Source organism: Macaca mulatta, chromosome 1, assembly GCF_049350105.2.
Source record: "Macaca mulatta isolate MMU2019108-1 chromosome 1, T2T-MMU8v2.0, whole genome shotgun sequence".
Classification (NCBI taxonomy): domain Eukaryota; kingdom Metazoa; phylum Chordata; class Mammalia; order Primates; family Cercopithecidae; genus Macaca; species Macaca mulatta.
In genome coordinates this window covers 81,281,887-81,301,788 of record NC_133406.1, presented here as the reverse complement: position 1 = coordinate 81,301,788, position 19,902 = coordinate 81,281,887, and the positions used below count along the sequence as shown (strand labels likewise).

The 19,902-nt window shown below is 41.0% G+C and overlaps 2 pseudogenes across 1 annotated transcript; one reads left to right on the top strand and one right to left on the bottom strand.

The window, feature by feature from the left end:
- The first annotated feature begins 5,506 nt into the window (after window positions 1-5,506).
- Window positions 5,507-6,792, top strand: LOC144338329 (ubiquitin-like protein 7 pseudogene; annotated as a pseudogene). Its single transcript, XR_013412328.1, has one exon. The product of XR_013412328.1 is annotated as a ubiquitin-like protein 7 pseudogene (transcript).
- LOC705990 (ribosomal biogenesis factor pseudogene) lies at window positions 17,109-17,512 on the bottom strand (annotated as a pseudogene).

The following is a 19,902-nucleotide window of genomic DNA, read 5'->3' as shown; positions in this document are numbered from 1 at the left end:
AAAAGATCAGCAGTTGCCAGGGGTTGGAAGGCAGAGGAGGGAGTGGTGCAGATGAGGCAGGAAATTCGGCAGGCCTTGGAGGCCATGGTGATGGGACGTCAGGGAGGGCTTTAAGCAGGAGCACGACATGACCTAATCTCTGCTGTCAACAGATCACTCACACTGCTGTGGGGAGGATGTGCTATGGGGTGGGAAGGTGGGTGGCAGGAGTGGAGGCAGGCAGGGTTGGAAGACCGCTGGAGTCAACTAGCCCAGAGACAGCAGGGGCTTGGTTTAGGGTTTTGACTGTGGAGATGGAGAGAGGTATTTGGACAAAAGGCCTACTTTGGAAATAAAGCCCAAAAGCCTTGCCAAACTATCTAAATGTGCATGAGGGAGGAAAGAGGCAAATCGAGGATGACTTCTAGGTTTTTGGCCCAAGCAACGATGATGTCACTGACTGGGTGGGAAATATGGGGAGAAGGAAGGACCTATTTCAGTGAGGAGGGAAAAGTCAAGGCTTATGTTTTGGACATGTAAAGACATCTGGGTGGATCAGTCCTCTAATTGGAGATGTGAGGAGGTGCTTTTGTGGAGTCTGGAACACAGAACTGTAGATCTGAATCAGAGCAGTTTATGGTTGGGTTTTAAATCTGGAGGAAATCACTTAGGGAAAGACTGCATAAGGAGATGTGACTTACTAGCTGTGTGAGTTGAGCATGTTATTTAGCTTCTCAAAATGAGCTTGATTTTGAACTTGTCTACAGCAAGCTTTTTACTACCTATCTTGCAAAGTTTTTATAAGAATTAAATTAGATAATGTGTATGAAAGATACTAGCACAAGGCTCAGCTCATGGTAGATTCTAAGGAAATATTATTTTTAAAAACTCTGAGTATCCTCCATCTCATTTTTTTTGGAAATAAAAGTATCATATGAGCCATTAAAAATCAGATCTACACAGAGTGTCCAGGATTTGACCTTTTTGTTCTCTGATTCACCAACTTTCAAAATATTATTCTGGGCCAGTTTTGTAGCATGTGCCCTCAGGGATGGATAAAGAAGGATTTATATTATATTTCTCTGCTAAGAGAGCCCAAGTTTCCTTAGATAGATGTGCGGGCAGGTGGGGTAGGGTTGGGTGGTGGTAGAATGGGGAAGGCATGGAAAAGGAAGTAAAAGGATTTAAAAAAAAGTATATTAGGCAGCATATAATGGAACAGGAATGAAAAAACTCAAGATTTCAAACCTTAGTCCTTAGGAGAATGGTGTCATTGGACCAGAAATAGAAACATCGAATGTGGGGTTCGTTTGGAAAGAAGAGAGAAATGACATGAGCTCAGTTTTGGCCAGGCTGAATGTGAGATCCAGACAGAGCTGCCTAGAGGAAAGGTCAGGCCCACAGCTAAAAATAAGGAGTTTATGTAGCTCAAGAGAGAGACTGGACCAAGAGCTAGAGATCTAAGGATCCCCTCATGGAGGAGATGTTTGGAGCCTTGAGATTGGATGAGGTCATTGATGAAAAGTCCATGAAGACAGCCTTTTCTAAGATGGCTCTTTCATTTCTATTTCATATTTCATGTGGTTATTTATACTTGACTTCCCTGTTTAATGGTAAACTTAGTTGCTCCTCCACTCTCTCAAAGGAGGCTTGATAAATTGCTTTACCTCTCTTAGCTTCAGTACCCTTGACTCTAAAATGAAACGAATAACACCTTCTGCATAGGATTAAATGAGATTGTCTATTAGGGTGGTTAACACAGTGATGGGCACACAATAAGTACTCAATGAATATTAAATATTGTCTTGATTTTATTTATTTGATTCACCAGTAACTAAGCAGGCTCAGAGAAAATGCATGGACATGGAACACTTGGCCCCTGACATGAAGTGGAAAAAGGAGCCTGCTCTTCTTGGGATCCAGCCTCCGGGAGACCACGTTGCAGGGTCTTCCCACTGCCCACGCTCTCTCACTGGGATTGGAGGCTGTCTCCGCCCCCCACCTTCAGGAGATACCCAAGCTGAATCAGACCATTGTCACTTACTCTCCACTAGTCTGTGCTCTCAGAGAGAGGGTTGAATAAAAGTTTAATTAGATTTCTCAGAGTTTCCTAATGCCAGCAAGAGAGCCCTCAGGGTGTCTGATGAGTCAGTAGCTTCAGGCTACTTCTGAATTATTTTTAGGGCCATAACAAGTCAGCTCCTAAGGCTTGAGTCTCTGGCTCAGCCATCACTGAACAGGCTTAGAGACAGGAGCACATGGTCCTTGACTTTCTGATTTCTCCCTCTCAGAAGCCAAGACTATCCTATGGGGTGACTGGGCAGGGGTGTATAGGGCATGTGTTCTGTTAGAAATGCAGCCGCTCCTCGCCACCATTGCCCATCATCACCAATTTCTTCCTAAGCTATTTTGAAACAACCAGAAAAGGTTTAGAACTGGCTCAAATTCAGGTCACATGGTGATGTGGCTTACAAAGGTCTCAGAAGCCAGCAGTGTTCTCATGTCCAAGAAGACCAGACTTGGCCATTGCTTGAAAAGTAGCAAACATTCCCAGCCCCCAAACCTGGTTTGGAAATACATATACATGTCTTTAGATAACTCAAAGAATAGCCCAGATTATTTTTTTAAATTTAGTTTTGACATAAATTGTCAGTTTATAGAGAAGTTACAAAAATAGTAGAAAATATTTTACTCAAATGCCTCAAATGCTAACATTTTACTACATTTGTCTTATCCTTTTCCCTCTCACCATATCTATTGATTATTGATGTAATGACTGATAAGATTGCTGTAATGTTATTTTCCAATCTATAGACTTTATTCAAATTTCACCAATTTTTTCTGATAATTTCCTTTATAGCAAAAGAAAACCTGGACTATGTATTCAATTGTTACATCTCTTTAGTCTTCTTTAATATGGAACTGTTCTTGAGTCTCTCTTCATATCAATGATGTTGACTTTTCTTCATAGTACTAGCCAGTTATTTTGTAGAATGTCCCTTAATTAGGGTTTGTCCAATGTTTCCTTGGATTGCATTTGGGTTGTGTGCTTTGGGTGGCAATGCTGTAGAAGTGGTGTTGAGTTCCTCTCAGTGCGGCTTATCAGGAGGCACCTGCTGAACCCTTGTCTCATTACTAGTAATGTGAATTTTGATCCTTTGGTTAAGGTGTGAGGACTAAGCTCTGATTTTTTTATCTTGCCCAAATTCCTCTCTGAGGGATCTAGGGAGTCATGCCCTGCAAACCATGGATTCTCATCACATGGGTTTTATTTGACCCTGTATATTGTGACTTGCTTTTCAATCTGACTCTGGCATAACATTATGAGACAAGGAAGAAAATATTTAACCCCAAAATATATCTCCTTGCCATGCCTTGAAATTGCCCTGCAAAGCCTCTTGTGGGAAAAATCCACATTCTATAGAGAATCCCCTCCACCCTTTGTTTTCCTTCCTTTCCTTCCTGATTCAGGAGATAATCAACTAAGAGCCAGGCACCCTTTTAGATCTGAAAATAAACATTTTACAACCTGCTCTCTCTGTCTCTGGAGTCTGCTGAGATATTCCTCTGCACAGTAAAACTTGGTTGCCACAATCCTTTATCTTAACCTGAACATTCTTTTCCATAAATCCCAGGTCTTCAGATAAACTCAACCGATTGTCAACCAGAAAATGTTTAAATTTACCAATAGCCTGGAAGCCCCCGGCTTTGAGTTGTCCCGCCTTTCTGAACCAAGCCAATGTATTTCTTAAATGTATTTGATTGATGTCTCATGCCTCCCTAAAATATGTAAAACCAAGCTGGACCCTGACCACCTTGGGCACATGTTCTCAGGACCTCCTGAGGATCATGTCACGGGCCATAGTAACTCATATTTGGCTCAGAATAAATCTCTTCAAATATTTTACAGAGTTCGACTCTTTTCATTGACAGGTAGTATCAGCCAAGTTTCTCCACGGTAATATTACTTTCTAAAATAATTATGTTATTTTACTTCGCAAAGTTACTTTATAATTAATAAGCATCTTGTGGGAAGGTACTGTGAGATTACATATGTGTTCCTTCAAATTTTACTCACTAGTTTTAGCATCCATTGATGGTTCTGGCCTGAATGTATGATAATGATGATGGTTGTCAAATGCTGGGTTTTTTTTTATATCATTCCTTTTACATCTATTTGTTGACTTTCTACTGTAAGGAAAAGCTATCTTGTTTATTCATTTATTTATTTATGAATTTATTCCCTCATATTTAAAAAACAAAACTGTCAGCATAAAATTAGTCCTGGTGTGAGCATTTTTCCTTGATCCCTCAGTGAGAGTAAACTTGTCAAGGCCTGTCTGGTGAGCTGGTGAGCTGGTGGGCTGGTGAGAGGAGTCATTTTGCAAGATGTGAATTGCACTGGAGCCCTGAGTGTGGCTGAGGGAAATTTGAGTCGGGTTTCTGGACCAGGGGCAGGGTTGAGACGGCAGCAGACGAAGGCTGAAGACACTGTCTGGCATGAAAGACTAGGAGTCTAAGAATATGATCAGCAGGCATGTGTGTCCCTATGACAAAGTAGGACTCACTGTGGGGGACAGCAATGTTCATTATACGTATTCTGGAAACACAGCACCTTGTACTGTAGAACATCTGAAACCAGTGGCTGTGGTAGTGCAGGGGAAGAGTGGCATTGGGGGCTCACTCCAGCCATGCCAGCCACTCTTACTTTCAGGAGAATGGGAGTAGGAGAGAGGCAGAACATGGCCCACATGTCAATCATGATGGCTGCACCCACTATCCAGTTCATGAAAATGGGGGCCTCCTCTGCGTACTTTCAGGGGCAACTTTGCAGGAGCCTAAGATCCTATGTGAGCAGGCTGAGACCAAAGCCAATTAAAGTTGAGGGGTATTTCATGCTAGAGGCTGGAGACACCATGGGACATAAATTCTGATCCATACTGTGCTTTGACCTGGCAAACAGTCCTTGAAAATTTTAACTAATCAAAATAGAGGCAGGGCTTGGGTTTGATTCAGAGCATGGTGCCAAGTTGGTAAGTGGCTCCATCTGCCAGCCTCCCATGCTTGTCAACACAATTTGGTTGTGTCCCGCTCATTCATGGGTCCTTCCTTGGATTTTGCATGGCACAGCAACAATCCTTCTCCTGCAGTACTACATATACCCCAAAGGAAGCAATTCTGAGCTAAGCACTTGCATAGAGTGACAAATGCACAAAAAGACTTGTGTCAAAGAAAATACCCAAGGAACAGAGCATGAGGCTATATGGTTGCATGAGAAAAGCAGCTTCACCAAATCTACCAATTAGCTCCCCAGGGAATTATTTAATCCCATCTTTCATTTAATTGAAGACCAGAACATTATTATCTCTGGCATGTGAAGAAGGCATCCAAAAGAAAATTAACAATAGTATTAATTTATCATTGATTCAAACATAACTTGAGCTCCCTAAATTACAGTTTCATTGTATTTGGGCATCACATCAAATCAAGCCCAGTGCACCTGTCTTTAAGAATGAAGAGATATGGCAGTGCGGCCGGGTTCCTTCCGCGGGACGGGGAGAAAGAGAGAGCGCGAAAGAGAGAGGATGTCTCTCTCAGACTGGCACCTGGCGGTGAAGCTGGCTGACCAGCCACTTGCTCCAAAGTCTATTCTTCGGTTGCCAGAGACAGAACTGGGAGAATACTCGCTTGGGGGCTATAGTATTTCATTTCTGAAGCAGCTTATTGCTGGCAAACTCCAGGAGTCTGTTCCAGACCCTGAACTGATTGATCTGATCTACTGTGGTCGGAAGGTAAAAGATGACCAGACACTTGACTTCTATGGCATTCAACCTGGGTCCACTGTCCATGTTCTGCAAAAGTCCTGGCCCGAACCTGATCAGAAACCAGAACCTGTGGACAAAGTGGCTGCCATGAGAGAGTTCCGGGTGCTGCACACTGCCCTGCACAGCAGCTCCTCTTACAGGGAAGCGGTCTTTAAGATGCTCAGCAATAAGGAATCTCTGGATCAGATCATTATGGCCACCCCAGGCCTCAGCAGTGACCCCATTGCTCTTGGGGTTCTCCAGGACAAGGACCTCTTCTCTGTCTTCGCTGATCCCAATATGCTTGATACATTGATGCCTGCTCACCCAGCCCTCGTCAATGCCATTGTCCTGGTTCTGCACTCAGTAGCAGGCAGTGCCCCAATGCCAGGAACTGACTCCTCTTCCCGGAGCATGCCCTCCAGCTCATACCGGGATATGACAGGTGGCTTCCTGTTTGAAGGGCTCTCGGATGATGAGGACGACTTTCACCCAAACACCAGGTCCACACCCTCTAGCAGTACCCCCAGCTCCCGCCCAGCCTCCCTGGGGTACAGTGGAGCTGCTGGGCCCCGGCCCATCACCCACAGTGAGCTGGCCACCGCCCTGGCCCTGGCCAGCACTCCAGAGAGCAGCTCTCACACACCGACTCCTGGCACCCAGTCAGGGACACCCATCACCAGTGATCTCTTCAGCCAAGCTCTACAGCATGCCCTTCAGGCCTCTGGGCAGCCCAGCCTTCAGAGCCAGTGGCAGCCCCAGCTACAGCAGCTATGTGACATGGGCATCCAGGACAATGAGCTGAGCCTGCGGGCCTTGCAGGCCACCGGTGTGGACATCCCGGCAGCCCTGGAGCTCATCTTTGCTGGAGGAGCCCCATGAACTCCCTGCTTCCCCTAAACCCCCAGCAAGTTTCAGAGGCTGCTGCCCATGGGAGGCACTCATGAAGGTGCCTCCATCTCTCCCTCCCCCAATATACCTACCTGATGGTCAACTCTCAAAAAAAAAAAAAAATGAAGAGATATGATGTTCGGAAGCCTTAATTTGAAATGCTGGGTGCATTTTTCATTGTTTATGCTTTAGCCATTTTTGCCTGGAAGTTGCTAGTGGTACAGTGTTTCATATAATGTAGTCTTTACGTCAAGCTTTCGAAAACATGCCAAGATTTACAAAGCAGGATAGCCATGCCCTCAAATGTTACTTCTAAAGTTATTTTCTTGACACTTTGAGATAAGCTAAAACTGCACTCCTGTAGCAGGGCTGGATGGTGTCCCAGTATCTCAGACACTTGTCTGGCCACCTAGAGTGTACCAGAGGTGGTTCCCTCTTTACAGGTCAGCGATGGGCACAGTGAGCTGATCTGTCGCCCCTGGAAGTTGCATGTGCAAGGGCCTCCCAGGCCCCCTCATGCAGAAGTCATCCCACCTGGATCGGGGAGTCATGTGGAGCTCACCAAACAGCTGTCAGAGAGCCCTGGCCTGGCCAGCAGGGCCCTTCTCACAGAGCTGTAACATTTCAATTTCAGTAAATTGTACTGGCAGCCAGCACGGGAGCAGATGCTCTGCGATGAGGGTTCAGGAAGAACAAACAGTACCTGCCGTCAAAGGATGGATAACCTACTCGGGATTCAACCAATATTGAGGAAAACATGGTAGCGAGTGAACAGAGCCCGGGACTGGAATCACTGGATTTGTGTTGGGCTCTGAAATCCTGTCACTTAGGGCAGTCTGCCTGACCTCTTGGCACTTCCGTGTCTTCCTCGTAACTGGAAAACAGCAGTTCTTACCTGGTAGTTTCTTGTGAAGATTAGTGAGAGAATGGAGACACAGTGCTGGCATGGTGTCTAGAGCAAAGTAAACAGAGCTCAGTAAACAGTAGCTGCTTTAAGTGCCTCCTGAGTACTGGACACTTTCATCTCTGTGATGTTCCATCAGCCCTATGATTAGGCCCCATTTACAGAGATGGCATCGCAAGGCCAGAGAGCTGAGGGGCTTGCTGGTGGTTGGTGGTTCATCAGCGGTACAGCTGCGCTGGACTCTGGCCCTTCTGACTCCAGGCTCAATGCTCTCCTTGTCCTGATAGAATTGGCCCTTGTAATGTCAAGATCATTGATTGAGAAGAAATACTCCAGCATCTTTGAAGCAAACACAACACTAATAACAATGATCTCTTACCTTTGTATAACCCCTTTAAATTTCCAGAGCACCTTCACATCTATTATCTTCGATCCCATCTGTTTCAAAGCGTATTCTTTTTGTTCAGTGTGCAAAAATTACTTCTACCCGGACTTTTTCTGCTGCAAAGCTCTGGATGCACTAAAGTGTGTCAGGATTAATGTTCTGGATGGTGTCTTCTTCAGCCTAGGCAGGGAGTAGGATGCCTTTTCTTCGGGGTTGATGAGGCGCTGTTTCTATTTTGGGCTTTGGGTGGCTGTCCTACCCAGTGCACCTCGCTGGAAGCTCCTTTCTTGCTTTATTTCCTGAACTACAGGAGCATTTCCTACTTTCCACACTACTTAAATTCATGTAGGGGTGAAGCAGAAGTCACGTTGGTAGGAGGCTTGGACTAATTGCTCATTCCTATGTCCTTTGTGTGTGTGTCCACATGCACCTGTGTGTATATTGGTTGTGCTCTCCAGTTGCCCTGTCTAATGAGGAAGGCTCAGTGAGCACTGATCACTAAAGTCTGGCTGATGATGTTTCTCAGGGCTTCCTTCCAAGAGCCCAAATGTTGATCCTCCTCGTGTTGCCTCTTTATCTCCTTTGCTTGGGGCTGCTCCCATTAATGTAGATTATATCAAATAGGTTCATTATATTTCTTCTCTTTGAGCAAGGTTATTTTTCAAACACTAAGCACAAATAATTATTCAGGAAACACTTTGCAGAAACGTTGGAGGAAAACGCTACAATCCAAAATCTATTTTGGAAGCTTTTAGAAAAAAACAGGAAATCTGACAGGGGTTGGGGGAAGCAGGTGCTACATTCTTTTCATGATAAATGCCTGTGTCCCCAGTGGGCAGGGGTGAGGGTGGGCTCAGGAGGCTATCTGACTAGTCCCTAATGGACTGAGAAGGCATTCCACAGCCTTTTTCAGCTCCAAACCAAAATGCCCTAGACTCAAGCACCTCTTACTATAAAGATAAGAATGAAAGGTCACATGTGCTGGTTCTCAGATTTGCAGGAAACAGAGCAAAGTCAGCAGTTAACTTAACATCTCTGGAGGCCTCTGCCCCTCCCCGTGCTGAACTTACCATTTGGCACTAGTGCATGTGACTTTGGCAGGAGTTTCAATGACAAGACAATATCAGTGCATGCTGAACAAGCCATGTATGGGGTGTGGAGTGTTCCCAAAGCATCTTGGAGGAAATATATTGAAATGTAAAGCCATCTGCTGAGTTGTTCTTTATTTGTTACCTTTGTTTTCTACTCACAAGTCACTAGATTTTTTTTTTTTTTTTTCCGAGAGAGGGTTTCATTCTGTTGCCCAGGTTGGAAAGTAATGGTGTGATCATATCTCACTGCAGCCTGAACCTCCCTGGCTCAGGTGATCCTCCCAACTCAGCCTCCTGAGTAGCCAAGACTACAGGCACACACCACCATACCCAGCTAATTTTTGTATTTTTTGTAGAGATGGGGTTTTGCTGTGTTGGCCAAGCTGGTCTCAAATTCCTGAGCTCAAGTGATCCACCCACCTTGGCTTCCCAAAACGCTGAGATTATAGGTGTGAGCCACTGTTGATGGCTACAAGTCACTAGATTCTTAATGGAGAGGAACTTGAGGAATAATAAAACTGATAACAACAATAGCTGCCATTTTTCAGAACTTTCTCAGCCGAATGTTTCACATATGTTATCTCATTCACTTCATACCAATCCGGTGAGCTGAGCAGCATTACTACGTTCATTTTCTAGTTGAGAAAACCTACATTCATTTTCTAGTTGAGAAAACTGAGTCCCCCAGTGGTGATGTCCCTTGTGAAAGGTCGGTCAATTGGTAAACAGCAGAGCTAATATTTAAACCAAACACTGCTTGACTCCAAATTCCATACTTACTGCACACCACATTCCTGTGCCACTTCTGTCCACTAGTCCCTCATCCAAGAGTAACCACTAACCTGATTTCCATGCAGAGATTAGTTATGATTGAATATGGTTGTCAACTATGCTCTTTGCTGTATAGAATTTCAGTGTGTGACTATGTCTCAATTTATTTATCCATTCTACCATTGATGGACATTGAATGGTTTCCAGTTCTTGGCTATCACAAAAAGTGCTTTTACGAATATAATATATAAACTTTTAAGATTGTGGATAAAATCACATCATCCATGCAGAAATCATATCATCTGTGAATAAGGTTTTAAGGGTTTTTTTCCTTTCCTTTCCAAACCTTACACCTTTTATTTCCTCCCTCCCTCCCTCTCTCTCTCTTTGCTTCCTTCCTTCCTTCCTTCTTTCCTTCCTTCCTTCCTTCCTTCCTTCCTTCCTTCCTTCCTTCCTTCCTTCCTTCCTTCCTTCCTTCCTTCCTTCCTTCCCTCCTTCTTTCCTTCCTTCCTTCCTTCCCTCTCTCTCTCTCTCTCTCTCTCTCCCTCCCTCCCTTCCTTCCTTTCTTCCTTTCTCTCTTTTTTTTTTTTTTTTCTAACAGAGTCTTGTTCTCTCATCCAGGCTGGAGTGCCGTGGTGGAATCTCAGTTCACTGCAACCTCCGTATCCCAGGTTCAAGTGATTCTCCTGCCTCAGCCTCCTGAATAGCTGGGACTACAGGTGCATGCCAGCAAGCACGGGTACTTTTTTTGTAGTTTTAGTAAAGAGGGGGTGTTTCACCTTTTTGTCCAGTCTAGTCTCGAAGCCCTAGCCTCAAGTGATCCACCCACCTGGGCCTCCCAAAGTGCTGGGATCACAGGCGTGAGCCACTGCACCTGGCCTCCTTTCTTTCTTCTTCCTGATTTTAAAAGCCTTCCCTGTTTTATCATTAAAAATAATGTTTACTGTAGGTTTTTGGTAGATCCCCTTTATCAGATTAAGGAAATCTCTTTCTAATCTGAGCTAGTTAATTAAAAATAAATGAACAGATATTTTGAATTTTGTCAGATGTGTTTTCTCCATCTATTGAAAAACAATATTGTTTCATTCTTTTAATATGCTAATATGGTGAATGATAATTACGGTTTTCCTGAAGTTAAGCATTATATTCTTGGAATAAACCCAGCTTAGTCCTGATGTACAGTATTATTTTTGTTCATAAACTACAGGATGCATTTTGCTGATATTTGTGTAGAATTATTGCCTGTATATTCACGAATGAAGTTTTCCTATCACTTTTCTTTGCTGGACTTTTTGAGTTTTTGTATCAAAGTACAGTGCACTCATATAAAAAGTTGCGGAGCATTCTTTTTCTTTTTTTTTTTAACTTTTTTTTCGGGTAGGGGACAGGTTCTGGCTCTGTCGCCCAGGCTGGAGTGCAGTGGGAGCAATCTCGGCTCACTGCAACCTCTGCTGCCTGGGCCCAAGCAATCCTCCCACCTCAGCCTTCTGAGTAGCTAAGATTACAGGTGCCTACCATTACGCCTGGCTAAGTTTTGTATTTTTTGTAAAGATAGAGTCTCACTATGTTGCCCAGGCTGGTCTCAAGTTCCTGAGCTCAAGCAATCCACTTGTCTCGGCCTCCCAAAGTGCTGGGATTACAGGTGTGAGCCACTGTATTCTCAAAGAGTTTGCATAAGATTAGATGATATGCTCTGTGAATGGTTGGTAGAACTTACCTGTAAAATCATCTGTGCCCAGTGATTCTCTTTGTGGGAGAATTAGACAATCAATTCACTTGTTTTAATGGTTATGAGCTATTTGGACTTCAAAATTTTTTTTTGAGTTGGTTATTTTTAAATGAATGTGTGTTTCTTCTAAGCTTCTGCTTCTTTATGCATTTTTTGGGATATAGTTTTTAATAGTACACTATTATCTTTATAGTCTCTGCTGGATCTCTCTGTATATCCCTCTTTTTATTTTTAACATTGTGAATATCTTTTTTCTCCTTCCTTCCTTCCTTTTTTCTCTCTCTTTCTTCCTTACTTCCTTTCTCTCTCTTTCTTTTCTTTCTCTCTCTTTCTTTCTTCCTTCCTTCTTTCCTTCCTTCCCTCCCTCCCTTTCCTCCCTCCCTCCCTCTCTCTCTCTCTTTCCTTCCTTCCTTCCTTCCTTCCTTCCTTCCTTCCTTCCTTCCTTCCTTCCTTCCTTCCTTCCTTCCTTCCTTCCTTCCTTCCTTCTTTCTTTCTTTCCTTCTCTTGACAAGGTCTCACTCTGTCACCCAGTCTGGAATGCAGTGGGGCAAACATGGCTCACTGCAGCCACGACCTCACAAGCTCAAACAATCCTCCTGCTTCAGCCTTTTGTGTAGCTGAGATTACAGCCATGAGCCACCACACACGACTAATTAAAAAAAAAAAATCTTTTTTTCAACTTTAAGTTCAGGGGTACATGTGCAAGATGTGCAGGTTTGTTACATAGGTAAACATGTGCCCAAACTCGTTTTGAACTCCTGGGCTCAAGCAGTCTGCCCACCTCAGCCTCCCAAAGTGCTGAGACTATAGGCATAAGACACCATGCCCAGCTACAAGCCACTAGATTCTTAATAGAGAACACCATGAAGAATAATATTGATAACACTGATTAAAAACCATAGCTGTCTAACAATCCTGTTAGAAGTTTAGTCATTTTATTTGTGTTTCCAAAGAACCAATTTTTGGTTTTGTTAATCATCTCTGTCATACCTTTGCTTTCTATTTTATGAATGCCTGTATTTATAGTTATCTTTCTTTTACTTTCTTGTATGTATTCTGTTGTTCTTTTTCTAATTTCTTAAGTCGGTTGCTTAGCTCGTTAATTTTTAGCTTTTCTTCTCTTATGTTAATAAGCATTTGAGTCTCTACATTTCTCTTGTATTAACTTTTTCGCTGCATGCCGTAAGCCTTGGTATATGGTATTTTTATTATTGTCCTGTTCTAAATACTTTAAAATTTCTATTAATGATGTTTTAATCCACAGAGCATTTTAAAATGAGATTTTAAAATTCTAAGCTTATGTTTTTGAGTTCCAATTTAACTGCATTGTCATTAGATAACTATATCTATAGGATATTGAATATTTGAAAATCTTGATAGTTCTCTTATGGCCATGGTCAATTTTTGTAAATATTTCTTTTTTTTTTTTTTTTTTTTTGAGATGGAGTTTTGTTCTTTTTGCCCAGGCTGGAGTGCAATGGCGCAATCTCGGCTCACCGCAAACTCCGCCTCCCGGGTTCAAGCGATTCTCCTGTCTCAGCCTCCCGAGTAGCTGGGATCACAGGCATGCGCCACCATACCTGGCTAATTTTGTATTTTTAGTAGAGACGGGGTTTCTCCATGTTGGTCAGGCTGGTCTTGAACTCGCGACCTCAGGTGATCCACCCGCCTCAGCCTCCCAAAGTACTGGGATTACAGGCGTGAGCCACTACACCCGGCAAATATTTCATTGTTATATGGACTTTACATATGTCCAATAAACCGAGCTTGCCGATTTTTTTATATTTTGACTTTTTTGTTTATCAATAAATAAAAGAGGTGTCTTTGAACATCTCTCACTCTGATGATGAGTTTAATTCCTCTATGTGTTCCATTGATTTTGCTTTACATATATGTAAGATTTTCTAGAATTGCTTCATCTTCCAGATCAATCATTTTGTTATTATACAATGGTCCTCTCTGTCTATATAATGCTTTCTCTATTAAAGTCTTTATTCCCTGACAGCAGAAAGCTTTCTTTTGGTTATATTTGTTTCATGTATATTTTACTTCCAACATTTCCTTTTCCTTATGTTTAAATGTGTCCCTTGTGAATAGCATAACTGAATTTTAAAAATATCTAGTGTGACAATATTGGTCTATTATGTGATGAATTTAGTCTTTTTCATTCATTGTGGTGACTGATGCATCTGTATTCCTTTGTCTATTTGTTACTTTTTGCATCTTATTTATTCCATTTTTACTATGCCTATTTTCCTCTTCTTGACTATTAAAACTTTGAATTTTGGTTGCTTTCTTATTTCATTTTTTCTTCTACTTGTCTGGAAGTTATGCCATATTCTATTTCTGTTATTTTGTGGTTTCCCTCGAAATTTTACCATGCAAATCTACTAAACTCTAACATTAGAATCTCAACCCTCCTATCAAACCATTTAATAATTTTGTTTTCTTTTTTTTATTTCAACTGCTTTAGGGGTACAAGAGGTTTTTGGTTACATGGATGAATTGTATAGTAGTGCCGTCTGGGGTTTTAGTGTGCCTGTCACTCAAGTAGCGTACATTGTACTTAGTGAGTAATTTTTTATCTCTCATGCCTCACCCACCCTCCTCACTTTTGAGTCTCCTATGTCCATAATACCATTCTGAATGCCTCTGCATACCCATAGCTTAGCTCCCACTTATATGTGAGTAGAGGCCACTCAACCTTATTTCTTCTCCCAACTTTCATTCTATTGTTTGTATTTTGATTTTGTCCTTTAAACATTTTTATTTCCATAAATTAGATGTGGAAATTAGATGTCATTTTTATAGACAATGTTTGTTAATATGTATGTATTTATTTATTTATTTATTTATTTATTTATTTATTTATTTATTTGCAGGATCATTTTTCTTCTTTCCAGAGTGCATTTTACAAATGTTTCTTTGGTTTGGGTCTGCCAGTAGTAAATTCTGTTTCTGTTTCTCTGAAAATGTTTTTATTTTACTCTCATGAGTGAAGATATTTTTGCTGGGTGGACAATTCTAGGATGTTATTTTCTCTTGGCACTTAGAAGGTATTATTTCACTGTCTCTTGGCTTTGATTTTTGCTGTTGAGAAAGTTGCTGTCAGTCTAACTGTCATTCCTTTGTAGGTGATACATTTTCTTTTTAAAATGCCTTTAAGAGATTCTGTTTGTTTTTGGTGTTCAGCATGCTACTTTCAATGTGCCTACAGTTGGATTTACTGTCTTTGTATTTTCTGGAGACTGTCATGATGCTTACTGTGTCAATGTACTCATTTTTCATCAGTTCTAGAAAGAAATCTTTTAATTTGTTCTCTCTCCCATTTTCTCTATTCCTTCCTCCTGGACCCTGATTTGCTGTTGAAACTTCTTATTTTATCTTCTGCATCTCTTAACATCTCTTTCACATTTTATATATTGTTTCTCTGTGCTGTATTCTGGGAAATTTCTATGGACCTATCTTCAAGTTCTCTAATTCTCTCTTCAGCTGTGTTTAGTATGCTATTTACTGCCACCCTTTGCGGTTTTTGAAATAGCAAAAAATACTATATTTTTTATTTCCAAGAGTTATATTTCTTTTTCAAATATGAATAGTCATATATGCCATTCCCTTCTGCTTGCCCATTTTTATGATTATATTTTTTCTTAAACAATTTATTTGTGGTTTTTCTCTCTTCTGATTCTGATAATTCTAATATTTAAAGTCTGCATGGGTTTTAATTTTTTATTTCTGTTGATTATCACTCATTACAATTTGTTTATTTGTGTGAATGATCTTTGTGAACTCATATTTGACTCATCTTAATCTGTGGAAAACTTGAGAGCTTAAATTGAGGATGCTTGCCTCAAGAGTGGATTTGTGTTTGCTTCTGTCAGGAGCCAGAGACACAATTACCCTGGACAAATGTCATCTCCTTTCAGGGTCTCCAGTCTGAACTGGGAATCTCAGAGTGAGCTTATCCTTTTTGCTATATTGCTGTTTGTCCTCAGAGAAGGAATTCTGCCTTTATGTGTACAGACTGTGTGTGTGTGTGTGTGTGTGTGTGTGTGTGTGAAGTCCCTGTGGAGGTTTCCCTTACTTCCAAAATCCTAGCAATGCCAATAAATTGTATTTTAGGAAGCAGATAGCTGTTTGAAAGCAGGAGGGCCCTCAAGACAGCGAATCCCTCACACTGTGGGAAGTAGAGGTTTGGGCCTGTTTTTGCATTAAATGGAGAGGGAGTATGAAAATCCAAGGAAACATGGAAACATTTCATTGTTATTAAAGCCACCCCAAATAAATGTTAGTTATTGTTTGTGGCACATAGTTTCCTACATCTCATCTTGTGATTGTTCCCATGCTCTCTTGTAGCTACAAAGCTGTCCAATAACACCCTTGCCAATTCTACCCCATTCTGATAACAGTCCCCATGACCCAATTTGCACACTAGACCAAGTATAATGCTATATGTTATAATACTATAATGGACACAGGTACAAGGGAAGGGCTTGTGAACAAAGCTTGCCCCATTCAAGTCTTCTTCTGGAATTCTCCATATCAGAGGCAAAGAAGTCTGTCTTCTTGCATTGCAAATGGGATGCACGTAAGCCTGAGGTTTTTGGTGGCCATCTTCCATGCCACATGGAGAGTGTCCATCTTTAGCCTTGATTAACACATGGGTCTATTTCTGAGCTGAGACTGTAAGGAAGATATTTTAAAAATGATTATAAAGAAGGAGGGTTAGTCACTGACAGTACATACATTCAGAGGGCTACAGGAAGGCTCCCTTACTGTGCAACAACTGGGACCTAAACCTTCTGCCCCTTTGCCACCTTCAAGTCAGTAAAAGAGACATGACTTTTAGCAAGTGCCATCACCCACACAATGCAAGTGACAATTAGGCCAATGCAGAAAATAAGACTTAGAACCTTTTGGAGTGGCTCCCTCTTTTTTGAGAATTAGCTCACTTCTACTTAAACCACAAAAATATAAACTTGCCAGTGAATCTGACTTCCTCGTTCCTTTGAGTTAGAACATCTGCAACATCAAAGTGAAACAATAACTCCTTCTGAAGCACAGGAAAATTAGTTGGAAACAGAACTATTCTGGTTTCAAGGGCTATTAGAAGGGAAATGGGTCTAGTTATAACTAGACATAGAATTGGAAAATACCCAGAACTTTCTAACTTCTGAAAAAGGCAAGATCAATTGGCAAGTGTTTGATGTTTCAAAAATAATTTTTAAAAGCCTATTATTGAAGGACTCTTGGATTATGTCAGATATACAAAGAGGAGAAGAATGCAGCTCCAGATAATTTTAATGACATTCCAGACCTAGGAAGGAAGGATTAATGCCTGAGAACACTCAGTTGGGTCAGCATTTCCCCCCAACCAATGCAGAATTGCTGCTATAGGATTAGGATGGAGGGAGAACATTAACAAAGGCTGTTCCAATGTAGATTAATTCCGTTATACAGTCAAGGGAGAAGCACCTACATCCCCTAATGTCACAAGTAACTTCTTTTTGTTATTTTTTGTCATTTTATTTATTTATTTTTTTTTTATTTTTTATTTTTTGTATAAAACATTTAATTTATTGGTCTTTGTGGAGAATTTGATGCATCACCACTATATTACAACAGAGCCATTAATTTTGTAGCTTCATCAACATTAACTGGTTTGCTTTCATGACGCTGCTGAGGAATCAATTCTTTCTGCAGAGGTTCAACTGAAGGGCCTTTTGAGAAATGTGCAAGTTCCTTTTGTACATTTACAAAAGCTTTATTTACTCTGTTAACTTTTTCATCATTCATAATGTTTATCTTCTTAAGATTAGTGGTAACTGGTTTTGCTTTGTTTTTAGCCTTAAAGTTTTTTTGGCTGGCTATGTAAAATACATTCCTGGACTTCGGCCCTCTTAATTTGTTCTTGCCCATTGTCAGAAATTTAATACTTGCGTGCAGCTTCCTAAGCTCCAGGAGACACCGTCTGGCACGTACCTATTTATTTATTTTTTTGAGACAGAGTCTTGCTCTGTGACCCAGGCTGGAGTACAGTGGTGCGATCTCGGCTCACCACAACCTCCGCCTCCCGGGTTCAAGCAATTCTACTGCCTCAGTCCCCTGAGTAGCTGGGATTACAGGCATGTGCCACCATGCCCGGCTAATTCAAATAACTTCTTTAAAAATTCTGAGGTCTGTAAGTTTAAATGCAACCAAGATAACTGTCAGTCTTGAAATTTCTACCATAAAAACATGTATATTTTAATATTTGACAAGAGTTAGGTTAATTTGCCATTCATTCCTCCCAAATTCTGAGTGCACTTGCAATTCAGATTTTTTAAAATAAAAATTTGTGTCCGGCACTAGACTCAAGAAAAAATTACATAATAAAAACCAACATGGAATTCTTATCATGTGTTAGGCACTGTTCTAAATTCCTTACATGTATTAATTCGTTTAATCATCACAACCCTGTGAGTTATATACAGCACTTTCTGCCCTTTAGTTGGAAAAATAAACTGATGCATGGATGGGTTAAGAACCTTGCCCAAAGTGACTGATTAGTTAAGGAATGAATCTTGGATTTTAACATGAGCAGTGTGGCTTCAGAGCTTGTGTTTTAACTATTGTGTCCTACTTCCTTTTAATTGTTGAAAGGCCACATAATGTATGAAGACTGCAATGGGAGTCAGGAAAACCTGAGGCTCAAATTCCAGCTCTGTCATTTACTAGCAGGAGCATATCAGAAATCTTGCTCAACCTTACTGCTAAGCCTTAGTTCCTTATCTGTGAAATACTGTAGTATGTATGCCACAGAGAGGTTATGAAATTAAAGGAGATAAATGAATGTAAAAGAGCCTAGTGTATGTCAAGTGCTTGGCATATAGGAGACCTTTGATAAGGTTTGGCTATTAGAGGGTAGGATGTTTTGATCTTGTGGCTTTGATCTGATATGTACTTAAATACGAATGTTTAAGTCAGAAAACCAAGGCTATTACATTTTCATTGAGCATTGATAGAGTATTTTTCAACCACAAATCCCTTTAAGCCAATTCAATTCTGTGATCAGTTTTTTTAATGGTATAGTCTCTGCTTCCAATTTTTTAATTTTTGTTTTCAATTTACAAAAACTTCTTTGGGTTAAGATCAATTGCACTTCTTTATTAGTGTTTCTGGCAATATCAAATGTGATCAATTATAGTCTCTGTCATTGTGGGCTTTCCTTTGTGGCAATTATTTCTTCCAGGTTCAACTTTCCCAGGTTGAATTCCGCATATGAAAGTGTTATAAAAACTTTGGTTCCATCATTCAATTTTAGTGTATCACAAATGTTACTATTTGCAGTTTTAGCCATCACTGAGTTTACTTTGTGCTAATAAATTTCTACCAAACCTAGTTTTTCTGGTGTCAACTTTTGAGGTTGTTATTGTTGACAACAAAATGTTATTTCTTTCTGCCATTTTCCCCCAGCAGTATACAATGTGCAGTTTTAGTAATGTCAGTTTTATTTGGTTTTCATAAACTTTTTATTTTGAGATAATTATGGTTTCACATGCAGTTTTAGGAAATAATACAGAGATCCTACATGCCTGTTAACCTGGTTTCTCCCAATGATAGCATCTTGTAAACTACAGTACAATATCACATCTAAGATATTGACATTGATAAAGTCAAGATACAAAACATTTCCAACACCAGAAGGATCCCTCATGTTTTGATTTTATAACCACACCCACTTTCCTCCATTTCCACTCATTTACAATCCCTGAAACCCACTAATCTGTTCTCTGCAATTTTGTTATTTCAATAATGCTATATAACTAGAATCACACATTATGTAACTTTTTGGGATTGACTTTTTTTTTTTTTTTCCTCAGCATAATTCTCTGGAGATTTATCTAAGCTATTAGATGAATCAGTATTTGGGCCTAGGTGGGGTGGCTCACGCCTCTAATCCCAGCACTTTAGGAGGCCGAGGTGGGCAGATCACCTGAGGTCAGGAGTTCGAGACCAGCCTGGCAAACATGGCAAAACCCCATCTCTACCAAAAATACAAAAATTAGCCTGGCATGGTGGTGGGAGTCTGTAATCCCAGCTCCTTGGGAGGCTGAGGCAGGAGAATTGCTTGAACCTGGGAGGCAGAGGTTGCAGTGAGCCAAGCCCGCACCATTGCACCCCAGCCTTGGCAACAAGAGCGAAACTCTGTCTAAAAAAAAAAAAAACAGTTGTTTTCTTTTTATTGCTGAGTGGTATTCCATGGTCTGGATGTACTACAGTTTGTTTAACCTTCAGCAATTGAAGGACACCTAGGTTAACCCTGTTTTTGGCTATTACAAATAAAGCTGTTATATGTATTTACGTAC